Genomic DNA, 22,556 nt, shown 5'->3' with positions numbered 1-22,556 from the left:
TTGCTTTTGCGACAGTGGCTACATATCTGCCACATGTGGATTGGCCTGTTTCAACTGCGTCAAGTTTGGAAGAATGGTACAAAAGTATCCCTCTTTCCCCTCTTTGTTTCTGATATAGCACGGCATTGACAAAGCCACGCTGTTCAGAAACATCAATATGGAACGGGATAGTGTAGTCAGGAGAGCGAAGGGCAGCACTCTCTGTAAGCCGTTGTTTGATCAGGGAGAAAGCTTCTTCTGCTTGTGGTCCATTGGAGCTGGGCTGTGAGGTTCCGTGGTCCAGCAACTTTGACAATGTCTCTCAGAGGAGTGGTGAGTCCAGTGTAGTTGGGTACATGAGACCGGCTGTACCCTGTCAGTCCCAGGAATGAGAGCATGGCGGACACCGTGAGTGGTTTGGGATGGTGTAGGATGCGCTCTCTCTCTGGGCGTTTGTGACACTGAGGCCTTCTCCAGAGACTGTGCGGCCTAGCATTGCACTTTCTCCTTCTTCACTTTGTAGCCTTTTTGGCTAAGGTGCGTGAGCAATAGTAACGTGAACTCAAGGCAGGACTCAGCTGTGTCGGTGGCAATCAGTAGATCATCTACGTACTGCACAAGCACCACCCCAGCCGGAATGGTGAGTTCAGAAAGGTGGTTTTTCAGTGCTTTGTTGAAAAGGCCTGGAGCGTCTCTGTATCCTTGTGGCAGGACCGCATACGTGTATGATTGGCCATTGAATGTAAAAGCGAACAGTGGTTGGGAATCGGGATGCAGGGGGATCGGGAAGAAGGCATTTGCCAGGTCTATCACAGTAAAATACGTCATACTGGGCGAGAGGTTGGTCAGGGCCACATGAGGATCGGGGACTGGGTAGGGGTCAGGAACTGTGGCGTCGTTGATGAGTTTGAGATCTTGCACCATCCTCCATCCCTTGCCTCCCGCCTTTGCTCATGGCTGCGCCCTCTGGTATGTTCCTGAGCCTTACTTATCTTCAGTTCTTCTTCTTTTTCATCATTCCAGTTTTTTCTTCTGGCCTCTACCCTTGGTGTTGCTGTGGTTTTTAGCCGCTCCTCCGCTTTCCTACAGTTTTCCGGAGGCAGGTCCGATGCCTGCATATATTCTTCCTCTTCCTCAAGTGGGTCTGGTGTGTGGACTGACAGTTGCTCAAGTGCTCTTTCCTGGAACAGCACATCGCTTTCTTGATTCAAATCGCTTAGGCTTCCTTGGATAGAGCTCCTCCGTGATCTTGATTCTCCTCCCGGGCTTCCTCGTTGTCTGGAGGACTCTTTTCCCATCATGTTGCCGACCACCCTTCACAGCTCCCGGACATGGTCTTGAAGCACAGTGAGTTCTTCTTTTGCGTCTGCATCGTCTTCTACTTCTATCTCCCCCAGCAGTCTCAGGGCCAAATTTGCATTCACCTCTCCCTTTAATTCGCTTCTTTTGATTTGTAATACTGGTGCCTGCATTATGGGTGCTGTGGGGACCACGGCAAATGGGTTGTTCAGTAAGTATGGGGGTGGCTCTCATCCGTAGGGTGAGGCAGGATCAGTGTTGGGCAAGTTACTGAAAATTAGTAATTAGTTATAGTTACTTCTTTTAAAAGTAATTTAATTACTTTACTAGTTACTGTATATCAAAGTAATTAGTTACTCGGGAAAGTAACTTTTAAGTTACATTTATGTCTGCTTTTTTAATGTAATGAACAGTACTGAACAGTCAAACACAATAAACATATGTTGTAGACCTATTTATTGCAATCAACAGGGCAACAGGCCTTCAAATCAAGCAGTCGTACAAAAGACCCTTTTAATACTTAACTTAATACAAAATAACTGTCTGTCATTTAACAGTGGTTTTTTTACCACATTAGGCCCAATGAAATAAAAGTGATTGGCCTACAGTATTAACACTAATTAAAAGAGAAAATAAAGGTGCCTTGAGGTGCTGCATATAATTGAGGGGGGGTGGGGGGTGCTAGTGAGAGTGTGCTCATCTGTGTGCGCGGATGTGTCGGCGTGTACGTGCTGGTCTGGAGTCAGTTTGGTAGGATTTGGGTATAAATAATTATTTCATTTAAAATATGGATTTTTATTTCAAGATATTCATGTAATTTGCATGCAAAATAGGTCTATCCGAACCAGCGGACAAAAAATTCAACCAGCGGCAACACTTCAAAAGTAGCCCAATTCCGCGGGAAAACCGCGGACCTGGCAACACTGGAAGTGGCTGTCAATCACAGTGTGGCACCGTGCGTGCTGGTCAAGGGGGCGTGCCTGTGATTGGCGGAGTAGAGGGGAGGCGGGGTTAACCTGTCGGAAAATGGAAGTGAAGGGTGGATGACGGGAACCGTTGTTGTTGACGTTGGAGCTGCTGAGCCGAGAGGAGCACGCTGTCTGTGTTGGTGGATGCCCAATAAAGTGAGGAATAATAACGTCGTCCCGTCTCTGTGTCATCAGTGCCATAACGTCCGATACGTTACAATATCATTGCGCCACCAAGGTCCTGCGATGTCAGATCAGAAGCAGCTAAAGTAGCCTAGCTTGTCTTCTTGTCTGCAAGTGTTCATTTTTCACAAAAGAGAGTAACGCGAGTAACAAACTCATTTAAATTTCAGTAATTGTAACTGCGTTAGTTGATGAAAAAAAATACTTTGTTTCATGCTCGTTACCGCTAAAAGTAGCGGAATTACTTTGTAACGCGTTACAAAGTAACGCGTTACACTGTAATTCCACTACAAAGTAACGCGTTACTCCCAACACTGGGCAGGATACAGGGGAACATACTTCTTTGGGCGTGGCTCTGCTTTGGGCGCCTTAGAGGCTTTTTGTGCGTAGCTGTCTTTGGGCTGGCCAGTAGGGAACATTACCCTCACTGATACGGGAGGGCAGGCACGTGCACAGATAGAGCCCTAGTGGTGCTCAAGCACCAGCCCTTTTGCCCTGGATGAGTAAAGTGCCCTTTTTGCTGGAGCCCACTTTTTTTATTAATCAGCATTTAAGAATAAAAGTTATCTTAATTCAATTTATTTTATGACTGGGTTATACTCACTTCTAGTACTACTGATCAAATTTGTAATATTCAATCGACAATCGTTCGTTTAACCCTCCCGTTGTCCTCGGGTCAATCTGACCCTCGTAACTGTATATACACGTACAAATGTGAATTACAAGCCTCTACCCCTATCCTCTGGGTCAAAAAGACCCAGGTCTGGGTCAGAGTGACCCCGGCATGTATCCGTACTCTGGGTCAGAAAGACCCGAGTTGAATCCCACACGCCCCTCCCGTTGTCCTCGGGTCAATCTGACCCGCGTAACTGTATATACACGTACATGTGTGAATTACAGGCCCTCTACCCCGGTCCTCTTGGTCAAAAAGACCCAGCTCTGGGTCAGAGTGACCCAGGTCTGGGTCAGAGTGACCCCGGCGCGTATCCGCGCCCTGGGTCAGAAAGACCCGAGTTGCATCCCACGCGCCTACGTTCTTTGGGTCAGAGTGACCCCGGTGCGCATCTCTCGCACTCCGGCCGGCGTAAACTCTGCGGGGGAGGGGGGGGGGGGGGGTCAGAAAGACCCGGCTCGTATCCGTGCTCTGGGTCAAAAAGACCCGAGTAGAATCCCACGCGCCTACGTTCTTTGGGTCAGAGTGTGTGTGTGTGGTTGTGGTTGTGTGTGTGTGTGTGTGTGGTTGTGTGTGTGCAAGGCTCCAGTTTGACCCCAGGACGCAGGGTGTATGATTTCTGAGTAAAGGCAACACGAGGGTTAACGAGCAGGTGTTAGGGAGACTGTGAGAGAGGGGGGTCTTTTTAAATCCAATTCAAAATGCCCCTGGTCCACATTAGTGGGAAGCAGGTCCTGTCTCAAAAAAATATATAAGTGCTCCATCACCTGCTGATATTGTTGGCAAATAGAGGATGGGACCTTGCACATCACCTGGATGACCAGAAATCCGGCCCCTGACAGTGTTTTGCATGTGATACACTGCGGCTGCAAAGGTGCCTATGAGACAGACAGATGTTCCTGTTTTTCTGCAGGATTCTGTTGCACAGACTTATGTCATTGCTGTAATTGTGCCAACACAAAAGAAACTGAGCAACTGGAAGATAACTGTCCTGACACTGACAGTGAGGACTGATTGTCCTTAATCTGTTATTTCTTATTTAGTTTTGTACCGTTTTACATATCATATTTCATATTTTTCATAAAGATTGTTTTTATGGTTCAGTGTTGTTTTCATTTGTGGAAGAATGAATGAATGAACGAATGAACACATGGTCATTGGTATGAGTACAATTACTGCCTTTTATTGATACAAGGAAGGAGGTTTATTTGTCACATACATAGAAAAACAGTGAATGCGTTTTAGTTTTGTCTGATTTAAGTCTCAAGTCTCGAGTCCAGCTCAAGCAGCGACTCGACAGCGCAGCAGGCGACGGAGAGAGAAAGCCCCACAGTGAACGTGTTCGGATCGGGGGCAGGGCCCCTCGGAAACATGAGCTGGAGCCTTGCGTGCAGTTGTGCCAACAGCTCCTGTGTGAACAGAGAGAGAGACTGCGTGCAGACAAGGGGTGTCTCCTCTCGCAGCGTGTGTGTGTGTGTGTGTGTGTTCGAAGCACAGAGACAACAGACGCAGAGCTCTTTGTCTCCGACGTGACTTCACAAAGCACAGCTCATTTGCAAATAAAGCCGTGGCGGTGATTGCACGGGATGACACATGTGTTTCTCATATCCATGGAATCTCGCTCGGCAATATAAACAGTGAATGCGTTTTAGTTTTGTCTGATTTAAGTCTCAAGTCACGAATGTCTTCCTGTCTGAACTTTCACTGAGCTACATTTCAAACTTCAAACAAAAAATGTCAGGTGCTTGTTATGGGATCCTGCTGTGTGCCCATCACCCTACATGAAGCACACTTTCCAGACTAAACAATGTTTCTCATCTTCTCACTTTCCCCCTAAATAGACCTGTATTGGACATTGGACACTAATGTAAGGGTTTCTTTCATGTCTCTCCGAATAAATATGCTACGATAGTACTTCTAATAGACTGAGAATGACACACACCCTGTTTCATCCCAATCTCAGACGCACACACACTCTCTTTCTAACGACCCCACCTGTTCGAGAAATACAAATACTATTTTGCCGGGAACATTTATTTTTCCCTGTGGGAAAACTCCACCCACATTACGACATTACACTCTGCAGATACATACGACTGCACCAAGAAGGCGCGCTGGCCTTTGGTCATCTTTTATAATATAATTGAGCTATCTTAACCCTTGTGTTGCCTTAGGGTCATTTTGACCCGAATCAATATTACACCCTCCCCCCGCCTTAGGATTAATTTGACCCCATTCAATGTTTAATGTCGGTGTTCTTTCGGTAGTCAACAAACAAACATAAAGTGCCTCACACTTAAACTTGGAAAACAATATTAATTCTAATAATTTTCTGGAGGTTTTAATTGCTGGCGTCAAATTGAACCCAAAGGGTAAAATATGTTAGTAAATATAAAGGTAACAGGAGGGTGAAACATTGAATCGGGTCAAAATGACCCAAAGGCGGGGGGAGGGTGAAACTGAAACATTGAATCGGGTCAAAATGACCCTAAGGCAACACAAGGGTTAACATTCTAAATAAACATAACTAAAGTTTACTTTCATTACAAATCCTCATGACTCATTTGTCTTTATTTTGAGTGAGCAGGTCAATATGACCCTGAACAGCACATGTGTCTCATCTCTAATGAAAAAAAAAGTTACAAAATGCAAATACAATTTAGGGGAAAATACATGCAAAACAAATTAAAGGACAAGGCATGTTGGAAAACATTAGGACCACTCTTACGAATCACGTACTTGAGTCAAAGGACGTCATGTTTCAGAAAGCTAAAGATGAAATGTTGAAGCAACTGAGCGAATTGATGGTTTGTAACATTTTATAATACGTCATACAATGAGGATTTATTAAAACATGCTGTTCATTTTGGTTGTAACTAATGCTGAGTTTTATCCTGATTTAGAGTAAAATCCTTGAAGGCCTGAAAAAAACAATGCAGGAATCAATCGAGCTGTCGCTCAAGACAGATGATGCCTCAATCCCAGGTAAAGGCAACGAAACAACGTAGAAACATGATAATGACTACAAATATTTTTATTGAAATTAACAAGTCAGCACATTTCAAATACTGTAATTAATAGTGAACTTGATGTTTTCTGGGGGGTTTAGATGTTGAGAATGAGCTTCAGATGGTGAATAACCACTACGAAGAACTGAAGCGAGGTCCAGATGAAGAACCACTCATTTGGTAAAACTGCTGTTAAAGTAATAATAATAATTGAGCTGTTCTGAATAATGCTTACGATGCTTTTTAATTACAGTACCAACTGACGAGCCCTGCGTGTGTGCTGATTAGAGACGTGAGGCCTCTGGATTTGGTCTCAACCCTTTTTGTCAAGTCATCTTATTCTCTTTCAGTGTTTTCTTTACATGTACTATTTTTGCAGAAAGATTCCATATGTTCAATATCCGCAAGGGTAATTTGAGCTTTTAAGTCATCTTATTCTCTTCAAGTGATTTCTTTATATGTACTTTTCATTAGTTTGGTGTGAATTCAATGCAGAGACATTTTTATGGTCAATATCTGGTCGGGTAATTTTAGCTTTTAATTGATTAAAGTTCAGAAGCAGACAAACTGTGTGGGGGGTAAGAGCGGGATGTCCTGCAGCAAAGGTCCCCAGTCGGATTCAACCCAGGTACATTGTGGTTTACACGGTACAGATCTTTGTTACCAGTCCATCATTATGGTTTTCATGATTTCAAAAAAATTCTTCTTCTTTAAGTTTTTGTCCATTTTGTAATCGTAGTTTAGTATTGGTTGATTGAGATTGAAATGTCGATAATTTGATTCGGTGTTTAACATACATCCTGAGTCTTGATCACAGAATGTTGAATTTTTCAAAGGCTTTATAAGCTTTTATTAAAAGAATGATCTTACCTTTTCTTTTATTGTTCAAGGAAAAAACTTGCTTCCTGCTAAATAATGTGTTCTTAGTGTGTTAATCCATGTATCAGAATTGGATAGAACTAGATGATAGTAATACACCAGCCGATCTGGTTTCTCATTATTTACTGAAATATTGTTGTGTTTTAATCTACTCTGATTCTAAATGCATTTAAAGTATCTGCTAAGGTATAATGTCCAATAAATTGACTTTCAAAGTTCCAAATGTTCTTTGGCTTATTTGTCCTTTATTCTGTAAAAGGATCTGAAAGCCTCTTCAGGTTCTCACATCACTTTTTATTGAAGAGAGAGATAAACAAATGATTTTTAAAACGTTTTTTGTCGGTTTGTCCTGTTCATGATTGTACACAGAGACATGAAGACGTGTACAAACCGGTTTGATAAAGGTGTGTTGTTATTCATTTAGGATTCATGGTAATGGGATGTGTTGAACATGTTTCTGCTTCAAGGTGCCACAATTGAGACAAACATGCAGGAATATTATGACGGTACAATACAAGATCTTGAAATAAAAACTGACTTTGTAAAAATGCTCATTATTAATCATCATTGTGCAGAATGTAATTATAATCAAATGTAATTGATGAAAGTAATCTATTTTTTTGTCGTTGCTGTGCTTTTTATCTGTAACTACAATTCTCGGGCATCATATATATAAATATAATCAAGTGGAATATGCATATTTTTGAATGCTGCCTAAGCTACTAAAACAATGCAGGCCCTTTCACTAGCTCAGCTATTGTTATTAGTCTAATACATATTTTGGCTGACTAATGCAGACTTGTATGCTGATTTAGAGCGAAATCCTTGAAGACCTGGAAAAAACAATGCAGGAATCAATCGAGCTGTCGCTCAAGACAGATGGCGTCTCAATCCCAGGTAAAGACAACGAAAACAACCTAGAAACATGATAATAAATAAAAATATTTGATTGAAATTAACAAGTCAGCACATTTCAAATACTGTAATTTATAGTGAACTTGAAACAGGTTTAGTAAAGGTGTGTTTTTATTCATTTATGATTCATTGTAATGGAATATTAAACCTGTTCATGCTTCCAGGTGCCACCTACTGAGCCAATAAAATGGAACATGCAGACACACAGATGGGTCATAAATAGAGACAGGCATCCTTCTGCCCAGTTATCAGTTCCTTTTTCATTACTGTCGAAGAAAAAGAGTTCAGTTTGAGTCAAGATATGAACTTGAACAAAAATAAAAGAGTAATCTCAGACTAACATCCGTGGCAATATATCAGTCCACCAGTAAACCTTCTTTTTGATGAGTGGCTTACCTTGTGTGACTGAAGGTGAGATTATTTTCAGGAAAAACTATTTTCATGAGTTTGTTTGTTTTGGGTGTGTTTATTGGTGAGTAAGCTCTACTGTTGATACCAGGGTTACCAGTTACAAATGATGTACACACAATGTTTTTGCTACAGCAGCATTTGTAAAGAAGTTCCCCTTGCAAGATTAATAAAGTATCTATATGTGTCTGTCTATCTATCTATCTATCCATCTATCAGCTAATTTTATCAGCTATTCTAACAGCTTTAATTTTTTTGCTAAACTGTATGATAATCATTCAGGTGACTATTTATGTGGATATATAATTACCATCCATGTATTCATTGCTGGGTTTGCTGCTGTTTGTACCATGCACCAGCAAGTTCTAACAATTTCAAATGAAACACGCAAACAGCATTGTTGAAGAGAACCAAGCAGCTACGCCCTCAAGGAAATATTTGCAACGCAGGCGAAAGAGTCAAATATGGAGTGAAAGGGGTGTCCTAGTTTTGCATATCTTTTGACATTGTTTTTGCATTCGTACTTGAGTACATGTTCTGTGTTCTGCTGGCTGTGTCCAAACTAGTTTATGTTCTTGAAACAGAAAGTGTAAGGATGTACAATGATGCGTGTTAGTGGCTAATTTACTCAGCATCAGATATGATGTTACGCCTCCGGGTGGCTCGAGGTGGGGCGCAACATAAGGCAGCAGGTTTGCTTATGTGAGGACGCAATCACACCAGTTGAGGACACGAAAAGTTATATACAAAAGGGTTTATTAACAAGCAGCAACACAGGGATCAACAAGGACTGTCAGTGGCACCAAAGAAAAGAACATAACAAAACCCACGTCCCCCCCTTTACAGGTGCTGTGCACCCAAAAGTACAGAGGGTGGTGTTCACTCTAACCTGGGGTATTAACAACAAGTAAACCTACATGTATGTAGAATGTAAACCCTGTGTATCTCACCTGTCCTCATTGACCCTGTGCGCACAACAAAAAGGAATTAACCAAGACACTCCAAAAGTAGGCTGCTACCAAATTAAACAGTAGAGGTTGTCACAAAAGCTCCACAGCAACCAAAGACCAACCCACACTGCGAACAAACACAGGACTATTTAAAAGGGAATGGTTGATGGGTGATCAGGAACAGGTGTGATGATTTGATGACTGGAACCAGGTGTGCACGTCTGTGAAGTATGAGAATGACAACAGGAGGGGGAGACAAAGCAACAACACAAAACAAGACCAAAACAGAACACAATACAATACAAGTAGACCAGTGTACGTAACATATGACATTAACATCGTAGATGAAAAGCCATGTTGTTTATGGACCTAATTGTATATATCTACATCCACACAATACAGATGCTGTTAATATCGAAACAATTTGTCGGTTTTTCCTGTCAATGACTGCTCTTCATTTACAAACAGGTTTAGAAAAGGTGTGTTGTTATTTATTTATGATTCATTGTAATGGGATGTATTAAACATGTTCATGCTTCAAGGTGCCACTTACTGATCCAATCAAATGTAACATGCAGACACACAGATGAGCCATAAATAGAGACAAGCATCATTCTGTTATCAGTTCCTTTTTCATTACTGTCCAAAATAAATAACAACTTAATGTAATTATATATGCGCTTTATAAACAGACGCAAATACAGTCCAAAGAATTCAAATCATTTCAGAATTTATTCTGGTCATAGAAAACATGACAATTTGGCATTTTAAACAAAAGACTGTTGGGGGTGAGCAAGGCAGGAACCCAAAAGCAGCACAAGGAGTCTTCCTTTCAAATCAAAAAAAGGTTTCTTTAATTGTTTACTGAGCAGAACCACAGTCTGGCAACAGGAGAGAAACTAACGATCCAACAACATCAAGGGGTACGAGTTCAGTTTAAGTAGCCAGCGTCCTAATTGACGATCAGTCCCAGCTGCTCCGGCAATCACCGCCCTCCCCTGCGGGAGGAGACAGCCACACCCTCTTGGTGAGCCCTAGACAAACAGGGTAAACACACAGGAGACAGATGGACAGGGTGGGATCACAGTGGACTAGTGGGTGTACCAATTCCTTAACAATAATATATTTACATGACTATTCTTTTATTTAGAGTATTACTCAGTGTGGACATGGACAGTAGACAATGAGGGCACACAAACAGAGAGTTTGGCATGCATTTAAATCAATCGTCTCTATAATTTAGTTTAACTCAGTGTTTGCTGTGCATCGTCTGTTGTGTGAAGCTACGTTAATGTAACAGTGCGCCATTATGAACAAATATATCGCCAATGTTGTAATAATGAGTAATGTAAACTCAGCACCTTTTCATTAAGAAACTAGAACGGGCACTCGGTAGAGCGCATACCTTCGCATATCACAAGATTGGGCATTGAATTATGAACATTTTGGCATTAGTTGCATGCCAATTGGACAAAAATGTATCGTGCTATGGTAAAAAAAGAGTTTGACCTTTCCATGACCTTGACCTTGACCTTTGACCCTATTGATCCCAAAATCTAATCAAATGGTCCCCGGATAATAACCAATCATCCCACCAAATGTCATGCGATTCAAGAACATGTTGACCTGTTCATGACCTTTGACCTTGACCTTTGACCCAATCGATCCCAAAATCTAGTCAACTGGTCCCCGGATAATAAACAATCATCCCACCAAATTTCATGCGATTCGGTTCAATACTTTTTGAGTTCTGCGAAAGATTTTGACCTGTTCATGACCTTTGACCTTTGACCCGATCGATCCCAAAATCTAATCAACTGGTCCCCGGATAATAAACAATCATCCCACCAAATTTCATGCGATTCGGTTCAATACTTTTTGAGTTCTGCGAAAGATTTTGACCTGTTCATGACCTTTGACCTTTTACCCGATCGATCCCAAAATCTAATCAACTGGTCCCCGGATAATAAACAATCATCCCACCAAATTTCATGCGATTCGGTTCAATACTTTTTGAGTTTTGTGAATAACACGCATACAAATAAATAAATAAATAAATAAATACACGGCGATCAAAACATAACCTTCCGGCATTTTCAATGCGAAGGTAACAAAGCACAAACAGGTAAAAGCCCTTGAACAAAACACTTATAATTAATATCTTATACTCACTTAAATACTCAGCATGAAAGTAATTTTATAAAGTATCTTACAGCTATAAGCACTAGATGGTTATGAACACAGCCTGTACATATATGCATGCTAACATGTTACAGATAGTAAAGGCAATGCTCTTGGGCACGGATACAAAAGATGTCCCTATAACTCTGACCTTCTTCTTCTTGCATTTAAATAGACTAACTTACTTTTTTCTTGAAAGTGTAAAATGTGCCAACCAGACAGTTTCGCTTTTGTGTTCAATGCAGTCGTCACCAAAAACCTTTTTAGCAAGCTATAAGAATAACACACAATGACTTTGTGATGATGTATACCAATGAGCTCCAGTGTGGTAGTGAATACAATCATTTGAGGTTCAGAAGGTACAATCATAATTAGCAGCACAGACTGGACTTTCAGTGGAGTTTGTATTCAAAAACAAACAATTCAAGTTCACAGGTCGTGGGAAGTTGAGTCACCTGTTAACCCTCCGAGTGCTGCTTCTTCAGGCTGTCTGAGTGCCTCGCTCTCTCCTCTGGGGTCATTCTGTACCAGCTCCTGAGGAGAATAAGCCACTGTCATACTTCGCTGGCTTTTAGGTAATCTGTTAAAGCTGATAATGTTTCCTTTAGCAATAGGCATGTAAAGTATTTGAATTACAGTTGATTGGTTAGTAAAACATGACATCTACTTATGGATTATTGCTGACACGCAAAATACATTATAGGTCAGCATATGAAATCTGAAACGTTCAATCAGGAAAGACTTCAGTGCTTTGGTCCAAAAGAAACTGGAGAGCACAGATTTAATTAAGGCAACACACTTTATTAGAAGACAAATGTTCTGAAGCTAAGCGTGTCTTTATCAGTCAGACAAATTAAAAAGTGTAATGCTTGTTAATTAAGACACTAACAACAAAAAAGCCAATCAACAATTTCTCAGTCGTGGGTTGAGGTGGAGTGACGAATCCCCAAAGAAATGACATATGGCAGTTTATGTGACGTATGATCGACAGAGAAGGCACTTTGCAATAATGTGAAACAAGTCTCACCCCTGCCCAGTCAGCTGGCCTGGCACAGGAGCATTTTGGCCTTGGCTTGGGTTCAGGACTCTAAAAATGAAGAAAGGATATATTTAGAGAACACACTTTCTGGAAAAAATTAAATACAGGAAATCTCAGTCCAGTATAACAGTTAGAACAATACAGTATATAGTACCTGTTAGTAGTGGGGCTCTTTGGCTTCTGCTGCTTCTTTCTAGCTATTTGTTTAAAACATATCATTCTCTCTCCCTCACAGGAACGGGAGATTACGCTCTCCGAAGCTCCAAGAAGAGACAATCCTCACCCACGAGTCTCCACTGTCCTGTTCCCACCAGCCACCGGGACACCGGCAACCCACCATCGCACCCCTCAGACCCTCACTCTCTCTCATCCATCTACCCCCTCTACTTCCCTTATCTCTTACCCTCATCCCTACATCCCTTCCCCTCGAACCCTTTTTCCTTTTCATAACTTTAGCAATAAACCGTTCAAACTCATATCGCCACCAGTGTGGTCATTGTTATTGAATGACATTGGTGAGGTACAAGCTATAGTCATGAGGATTCTTTTGTTTCTGACAACTTTTGGGCGATTCAACATTAACCGGGTCAAATTGACCCAGGAACATCATGGCTGTATGTCAGAAACAAACATAACAGGAGGGTTTTAAATGGAACAAAAACTATTTTTACTGGAAAAAAGCTTAACAAAGAAACTGTGGTTGTAGACAACATACGCTGCATGGAGACAGAACACTGGGAATCTACAACAGGTAATAATGCAGGAATCAACAAGGACAGGAATACATTACGCAAACTAAGAGAACAATCCTGCAGGGGACAAGGGGAAGACTGGGAGAATATATAAGGGGGAAAACCACGGGTGAAAGGCATGAGCGATCAGAGAAACAGGAGTGGCTGAGGGCAGGTGAAGGTAATGAAACAATCACACAGAAGAGGGCGTTATACTTCTATCCTGCAGTTTACAAAGCATATGATATACCATGTCATAAATTAATGGCAGGACAAAGACTTTTAGATGTTTTGAAGTGCTTTTGTTTTTATCACAACCTGAAACCACATGTCCCTCAACAACCCGACCTTTCCTCTCTTATAAATATGTGAATTGTGACTCTTCATGCATCCTTGGGCAGACTCATCGTGACTCTGTGTCACGACTTTAAGGTTACAATGCTGAGACCTTCCGGACAGAGAACGCTTCAACGGCATCTTGGTGGCTAGAATTTTGTAATAATTATTTTTACTCATACTCAGGACTCGTTGGAAATACCTGCTCATAACTCAAGACAATCAAGGATACCTTACAGAGACCTCTCAGTAGTATTTATGTGGAAGATTTTCCATTGCACACTAGTCCAGTTTGAAACCCCGTCTGTTAAATGGGAACATGGACGTTGTTGCAATGTTCCTAACTTCAATTTTAAGTGAAGTAAATTTTACTTGAAAATGTTGAGGCCGGAAAAAAATTAGGTATGTACAAATTCAAATGTATGAAGCAGAACACGGTATTATGTCGACAACTTTTCATTCAGAAGGGAGGAGTTTCAGTGCAGGAAGCAACACTTCCTTGTCTGCAGAGTCGGATAACTAGAGAGAAAGAGACTACGCCCGCACTGGAGAACAGGCATTGATCTACATCTGCAGCCTCCGGGTCGCAGGTAAGCGCTGACATTTATATTAACTTATTAAGGAGAGAAAGCACCGCGGGTGACTCGTATTGGTCGATTGAAAGCTGGAAGACGTCTCTGTGAATGACAAAACAAAAGGCTAGATGTGATGTCCGGAGACTGAAAACACACCTTTTCCGACTATATCTGGATTAAAACACAGATTTGCACTTCAGTGGCACTTAAATAGCTCTTACTTATGGTACTTTTGTAGTTCGACTATGTTGAGGAAATGTTACTTCCTGTATTCTTGTTGTTCTTAGTTTGTACTCTAGGTTGAAATGCACTGATTGTAAGTCGCTTTGGATAAAAGCGTCTGCTAAATGACATGTAATGTAATGTAATGATGTTACGCGCTAGAATTTGAGTAATGAAGCGCGCTCGTCCCGACTTGATGAGAAGTTGCTTCTCTTGGGGACGGACACCATTTTGACAGATCTCTACATCTTACGTTGCATTGCGTAAGCGTAACGTAAGTTTGGTTGCGACACTCTCCACATTAGAGTATTTGACCAGGCCTGGTTTTGTAAACTTAAAACTCTCAAAAGTTGCAGTGGTCGATTTAACACATGATTATTTGTTTTCCTTCCAGTTGCAGTTCGTGGTCATGGATGATTTTGTTCGGGATAAATTATCTGAATGGAATCTCAGCGAGTTGATAGACACATTTAAAGGTAAAGTATTACGATGCATCTTTTTTAAGGCACAGATAATGTTCATAGAAATACGTACAGATCTAATCATACAGAACTAATAGAATTATGAAAAATGCAGACATAGGTTTAAGGCAATGTGAGAAATCAGTGTTGACTAATCCTGGCAATTATTGTCTCTGTTCAGAGGGTAAAAAAGCCCTAAAGGTAAACACCCTGGACATGTTCACACTGCTACATTACATGAATAAAGTTCAGTAGCCGCTGCTCTGTATCTTGTATTAAGATGATGATCTAACTGGCACTGAACTCAAGACTAAAGAATGACAAATAATTAAAATACAATTAATAAACATTCACGCTATTTTCAGACTGGAATACTCTTAACAAATTAAATGAACAGCTGAAGCATCATCTATTCAATATAATAGATTTCTACACGAGTTTGAGATGTATTATTGAATGACTGAGATTCATCTGTGTTTTAATTGCAGGACAACGCATCGACAAAGAAAGTTTTTATTGTCTGGATGATAAAGATATCGCCGTCTTGATCCCCACCGTGGGACCAAGGTCAAAATTCAAGAAAAAGCTCAAGTGGTTAAAGGTACATTTCTGTACTCTGCATACAAGTTACACTCATACTTTATTTATAATTCACAGTATCACAGACTTCTGTTCAAACTTTTCATGACGGATAATTCATACTATCTCATTAAAAATAAAAGGGTGTGCTGGAATTTGAACATTTATTTATTTTTATGGTTTGCAACGATTTTCTTTTGTCACTAAAAGGAACAAAAACAGAAAATCTCGAAGTCGTCGATTCGTCTGCTCAAGTAAGTTGAATAAAGTTTCAATCACGAAGGTATCATAAGGCAATTATTACAATAGTACAGATCATATTGTCAAAGTCCGCTCCAACCTTGTTACGGCCTCTCGGTAAACTAGGGATGCACAGGCCGCAACATACAAAAAAGGGATACAGCTAAGGGGGAAACAAAGGAGGCAAATAATAAAGTTAAATACTTGAACAAAATAAGGAAGACTTATTTCAGACAGTTAAGATTTAACGAAGGGCAGAATAACACAGAAGCAAAACAAAAGGAAGAATAGGTGTCAGGGTCTCCAAGGCCAACACAACAAACAAAACCACGATGCTAACTAGAAATCAAAAGATACCACTGACTAGTGTTGTTACGAGATGTGCCGACGCTTCGAAGCGTGTGTCGAGTAATGGAGGGGGCGTTTCCTCGAAGCGCGTATCGAGGCTTGCTTCATTTAGGGGAGGAGCCAAAGATGATGACGTCCGAAGCCTCGCTGCCCGGCTGTACCACGTGACTGCTTCGGGAAGCGGTTCAGATTTTGCCGGGAGGTTTGACAGCAATATAAACCCCTCAGGCTCCATTCAACATGTGGGTTGTTGGTTGAGAGTTTGGAGAGTTTAGAGAGAGAGATAGTTTGGAGAGTGAGGAGAGAAGGATAGGTGATAAGATGGAACTGTTGAGAAACTGTTATTTCTGAATAAAAATGAATAAAATGTCCCTTGTCCTGTACATCACTGTCTAAGTTACACAAGCATATTCAGTCCCCTCTTCCTAGTTACACACACGTTCACTGTGACATAATAACATTATTACACAACCTGCCATATCATATGATACTACCATTTTGGGAACATTTACACACACAGAATACATTTTAAAAATATGTTATTATGCACATATGTGATAATTTTTGTACAGAAATGATTTGGTCATACATTTTTGTAAATCATAGTCATTCCCAACAGCCATAACAGACACAACAATTCAATGCATCACATGATGTGGTTCAGATACAGCTGCCTGTGATTATACACTTGGCCAGTAGGTGGTGTCGTGAGCACATAAACTTCGAGAAATGAACCCTTTCTCGAACCAATTGGCTGAAGTGGTTCGATGCCTCATGAGGCTTCATCTCACCATCACTACCACTGACCTACCATCGAAGAAAGGAAAAACAATACTAAGCTCCCTGTCTGACCACAAAACAGGAGAAAACGGACACAACTAAAATGGCAGAGAACCCCTACAAGCTTGACCCGAAAATACAAATGGTGGCCAACACTTCGGCACCATACCACGGAATGGTCACAGCTCAGAGGTGGGGAGAGAGAAACACTTAGTCAGGGTGTATATAAGCCCCGCCCGCTGATTAGGTGATCCCTCTCAGGTGGTGGTACTCCAGGCGTACCAGAACTGAGAGAGATAGCACCACCCTCTTCCTGAAAGAGGGCCGTCTCAGTCACGGGACGTAACAAACCTTGACATGGACACTAGTATTGATACACATGTTCATGTTCACCCTCAGGCTTGTGCGTCCACCAGTGACAAAAGTAATAAAGGTGGGATAAAAGTTATCTTATTGATCACGTGCACTGTTCATTTCAGTTTTTGAGGTCGTAATATCTTGCTTTGACTAAGCCACTATACTAATACTGTAAACAACACATTATTCTTTCCCTTTTTTTCAACAAAAATGACCCAATAAGAGAAGAGAAGGTTGGATCTTCAGGGTGAGTCCAGCCAATGGCCATCCCCAAGTAAAAATGCACGACTTGACACAGAACCAGGATCATACATCGAAGGTATTTATAATACTTACAAAGCAAATGTCTGTTTATATACCGTAGCCACAGAAAATACTCTCATCTGGTGCTGTTTGTAATCCTCTCCGACAACCCCAATACATATATGCAGGTATCCATAGTAACACTGCGTATGCTTCAATTTAAATACCTTAAACGTGGCCTTTACCGTTAAGATGCTTTGAACCCAGACCGTGGTTTATCATGTGCTAATCTGCCACGTATAAGCATGATAATCCACTCCGAAGCATCATAAATGAACCTGGCAGAGAAAGTTCCTCTCACGCTTTACCTTCTTCTCCTCATTGTGCGTTACCGCTTACTTGATACGCTGATTCATGGTTCCTGCTGAAAATGTCTTTACTTTCATTTTGACACAATGTCTTTACTTTCATTTTGACAGAGGAAATACTACTGTCTCACATGAAAAACATCATGAATGATGTTCATCAGAAAATTCCTCAACAAGACAACAAGCTCAACAACTTCCTGAGGTAAGTTTTAAGTTTATCAAATTGTCCATATTAATATGTTATATGGGCCTGGTTCCACTCCTGACCAGGGGCCAGTTTCATGAAGACAGATTTAAGACTTTAAGGTTTTGAGCCATGCATCATGGGTTTAAAAAAATATTTAATTTACCAAAAATATACAGAAAATTAATTTTAGTTCATATACGGATCCCTTTCTGATTTGACACATTCTTTCAATGTTTTAATGTTTTTGACATTATTTAATTGACCCACACCTAAACTCTTCTATGATAGGATAAAAATCGATGATTTGAAAACGGACAAGAGGGAGGTGGTCGGTGTCTTTGGCAGAACCGGAGCTGGAAAGACTATTTGATAAATACCGTCATTGGAGAGAATCTCTTGCCCAGTGGAAGCGTCAATGCATGTACCTCAGTCATGATTAAAGTGGAGGCTCATGAGCAGAACTCAAAGTATGAGGCAGACATTGAGTTCATAACGAAAGAGGTAAATAAACTATGATGAATATATGTGTTGACTTGAAGCTATTTAAAAAGGTATTTTTATTTTGCATTTAGGAATGGGAAGAGGAGTTATGGTTCTCTAAAAAGTTGCTTCAGGAAAGGGCAGATCTGGAAAGGGATGAGGATGAAGAAAGGGATGAGGATGAAGAGAGGGATCGTAAAGACATTGTGGAAAAGCTGTCAGTGCTGTATGGAGAAGACTGGAAAAACAAATCTCCTGAAGAGCTCATGGATGGCAAAGAGATCCCAGAAAAGGGGAAGATGTTGACAGACGAAACAGTAAGTAGGAGTCAAAATCTTCATAAGATGCCTTTTTGTCTGCCTGACAGTGACATACTATTTAGGTTTATGTAAGATGCAAGTTTAAAAGTAAAATCAGTCTGTAAAATGTTCCAGTCAAGTGGCCTTGATCCACCGTCCTCTATAACTACACACTTGTATCACATTGACACTTTAGAGAAAGAAAGTGTGTCTACCGGCAACTAATTACATTTAACCAACTCTTTTGACTAAATCCAATGAGAATTATTCCTCCATTTTTATGACCAAACAGTTGACATTAAGATTAAATGTATTATTAAATCTCAAATTTGCTTTTGTTCACATCTTACTGGACAGCTGTGTCAAACTTTCTGGTAACAATAATCTTCATTATTTTATCTCATTTGGTAAACTTACTTCACAGCAGGTAAACATGACTTATGGAGTACCACAGGGATCAGTACTTGACCCCCTTCTTTTACGGTTCATTCATGATCCCTTTTTATAAAGGTGTGGAAGTTGCATTGAAACGCAAAACACAATTCCTCAAGTTGAGCACACAAGCGTGTCTTGTTTATTTCGTATCACAAAAACGAATGAACACAAGATGGCGCTGCCCTGTAACCAAACCCGCATGGGGCTTGACGTCACAAACAGCAACACAACACTTAAAGGAACCGCAATCCCGGAACAGTCACACCGATGTGTGTGACTCATTACTTTAATAATTGTGTGTAGAACTACACCAGGAACAAGGGTGAATTATAACATCACATTCACTACAAAGGGACACTTAACGCAGACGATGCTCACATCTTAATTGCCTTACGTTGCTTTAATCTCATTCTAATATGTATTGCAGGCTGAAGGGCTATCTGACAAACTAGTCATATACACAACAAGCAAATCAGAAGATAGAGAAGTAAAAGCAAAGAGGTGGTATTGGCCTCTTGTGAAGTGTGTGACTATCAGGGTGCCAAATAATGATTGTAAATAACCCCTTAAAAGGTTTATTGTTTTGTGTTGATTGCCTTATTTTGTATCTGCTTTATTGGTTTTGATGTATGCCTTTTTATATTGTATTGTTTTAATGATTTTGTATATGTTTTAATCTACTTCCGCTTTGAGATAAATGTGACTTTTATTTTGAAATGTTAGAAGGAAGCGCACCTTTATTTTGTGTTAATATACAAACTTGACGTAACGGCTAAATGTGACGGACGGATGCGCATTATATGAAGAGTTTTGATAGTTTTAATGGACCCGTATGAGGCTAACGCTCTTACGGTGGTGACAAGGAGGTTTTAATTCAATAGTTTTGGTTCATGATTATACAACGGAAGAAAAGAAATAAAGAAGTTCACCAGCAGTAAAGTCTCACGCCGATTGATATACGGGGATCCGTTACAGTAAGAGCGCGACCTCTCGAGCTACCTGCTAGTTACACCAAAGGAAGAACGTCACCTTTCCAGCTAACCTGCTACATAGAAGACTACAACGGAATAAACGGACAACTTCTACAGACGGAATGGAGCAGGGCAGCGGTGAACTGAAGACGGGGACGTGGTAAAGTAGCAAGGAGACGGAGGAAGGCTAACGAAAATGGAGGGAAACGATGCTGCGCTGCGCAGCGAAGATAAAGAGCAACAGATAGAAAACCTTCGAAAGGTAATTCAAGAACATAAGGAAATGCTAGACAAGGAAACTGAACAAGGTGCTGTTAGACAAGAACTAAAAGAGTCTTTGCAAAACAAACAGGACATTCTTGCTGAACTTTTAAATGATGAAGATGATGACGCAGATGTAGCTGTTAGACGCCATGACCGGACACGTGTTCCCACTGAAAAGATGCTAGCATACCGTAAAGAAGAGCAGAGCAAACGGGAAAGGAGACTTGTTAGTCTGTATGAACAGTGGAAAGCCCAAGCTCGTCAAGCACGTCAAGAACTCAAATCGGAGCTAACAGAAAGTCACTTGGCATCCCTCGCAGACAATTTGGAAACAAGGAAAATGGATATCATAAAATTGTATGATGAACTGAGAGGGTGCGGCCCACCTGATACTGAGCTAAGGCGTAAGGTTGATTCTTGTGCAGCAGTAACCATTGACATGATCAAAATCTTGTATGAGAGACTGACTGGCGTAAATGGAGAATACGATGCAGAATACGAAGGACAGCGCTTGCGTGAGCTACTTGAGCCCGACTACGCCCGGTCCATTTATGGCTCCTCTGCTTCAGCGCTGACTGGCAGTCATGGCTCCATGCACTCAGGTGTTGCAGTCAAGCGAGCAGAAGCAGCGGCGGAGTTAGCTGCTAAGGAGGCTGAATATAAGATGCTAACGCAGGAAAAGACACAAAAGGAAAAGATCAGAGTTTTAGAGGAAGAACATAGGAGGGAATTAGAAAAACACAAGGCCGAATTAGAACGATTGCAAGCTGAAAAAGATGTAAAGGCGGCCCAAGCCAGACTTGAAGTATATGACAGAGAAGTGAAAGAGGAGTCTGATGCCCGGTCCGTTAAGTCATTTCAGTACCCTATACGCCCCCTTCCCCCTGCCACAATGGACACTCACACCGTTGTCACTCCATCTCCTCCCATTGATGTATCCTGCCTAGCACAAGCTGTTCAGGACAGCCTTGCTATTAACAGACTTCCAATGCCAGAGCCCACAGTGTTTAATGGCAATCCAATTGACTTTGTGGAGTGGAAGGCTTCATTTATGTCGCTTATAGATAGAAAGAACATTCCCACTACCGATAAGCTGCATTACCTCAAGAGATATGTAGCTGGCTCAGCTCGCAAATGCCTAGAAGGAACATTCTATCGTAGTGACAGCGAAGCTTACAGTGACGCTTGGAACAAGCTCAATCAGAGGTATGGCCAGCCATTTATCATTCAAAAGGCTTTTAGAGAAAAGTTATCCAACTGGTCAAAGATACAGTCTAAAGATGCCGAAGGACTGAGAGATTTCTCAGATTTCTTAAATGCCTGTCTGCAGGCAATACCCCATGTAAAAGGCTTAAACATCCTAAACGATTGTGAGGAAAATCAGAAGTTGATGCGGAAACTGCCAGAGTGGCTCGCCTCAAGATGGAACCGGCAAGTAACATTGCGTCTCATGGAGGGAAAGGATTTCCCGAGCTTCAAGGACTTTGCCAAGTTCATGTCCGTGGAGGCCGAAACCGCCTGCAATCCAATCACCTCTTTCCTCGCTCTCCATTCAGCTGAGTCCTGTCAAGACAAGTGGAGCACAAAGGAAAGCAAAGGAAACAAAGCCATCACTTTCAATACACAGACAGTGATGGAAAATAATAAGCAGACAATGTCAAAGGAAGAGTTCAAGACACCTTGCATACTATGCCAGGATATCAGTCACCAGCTTTACAAATGTCAAGATTTCATGAAAAGAAAACTGGAATACAGGAGGATGTACGTAAAAGATAACAGACTGTGTTATGGGTGTCTAAAACCCGGTCACGGCGCAAAAGAGTGTCGGCATCGCCACACGTGTGACTCATGCAAAGGACGGCATCCTACATGCCTTCACGATGATGGCTACAGAAAAAGTGAAGACAAAGAATGGACAAAGAGGGAACATTCAGCGCAACGCAGTGAACCGGAATCCACATCTGCTCTGTCCCTCAATGTCACCAGCCAAGGTCAGTCAGAAAACACCTCCATGATCGTGCCAGTATGGGTGTCAAGCGACAACAATCCATCCAGAGAAAAACTTGTGTATGCCCTGCTGGATACTCAAAGTGACACAACATTCATTGAGCAAGATGTAAGTAAGGAACTGCAGCTGACTACTTGCCCAGTTAAATTGAAACTCACTACTATGATGGGTGAAAATATGGTCCTTAAAA

At 41.3% G+C, this 22,556-nt stretch overlaps 1 protein-coding gene and 2 long non-coding RNA genes across 4 annotated transcripts in view; all 3 read left to right on the top strand.

The window, feature by feature from the left end:
- LOC130188098 (nuclear GTPase SLIP-GC-like) overlaps positions 1-22,556 on the top strand; it is a 63,659-nt gene that overhangs the window by 15,388 nt on the left and 25,715 nt on the right. The gene's annotated exons all lie outside the window — the stretch shown is intronic.
- LOC130188101 (uncharacterized) lies at positions 1,030-13,018 on the top strand. The gene is made up of 2 exons (XR_008830565.1): positions 1,030-1,326; positions 12,718-13,018. It is a non-coding gene; the product is annotated as an uncharacterized LOC130188101 (long non-coding RNA).
- On the top strand, positions 14,074-16,343 carry LOC130188100 (uncharacterized). Its single transcript, XR_008830564.1, has 3 exons — positions 14,074-14,139; positions 14,741-14,822; positions 15,296-16,343. It is a non-coding gene; the product is annotated as an uncharacterized LOC130188100 (long non-coding RNA).

The sequence above is a fragment of the Pseudoliparis swirei genome, chromosome 23 (genome assembly GCF_029220125.1).
Source record: "Pseudoliparis swirei isolate HS2019 ecotype Mariana Trench chromosome 23, NWPU_hadal_v1, whole genome shotgun sequence".
NCBI lineage: Eukaryota > Metazoa > Chordata > Actinopteri > Perciformes > Liparidae > Pseudoliparis > Pseudoliparis swirei.
This window is presented reverse-complemented; position numbering and strand designations above follow the sequence as displayed.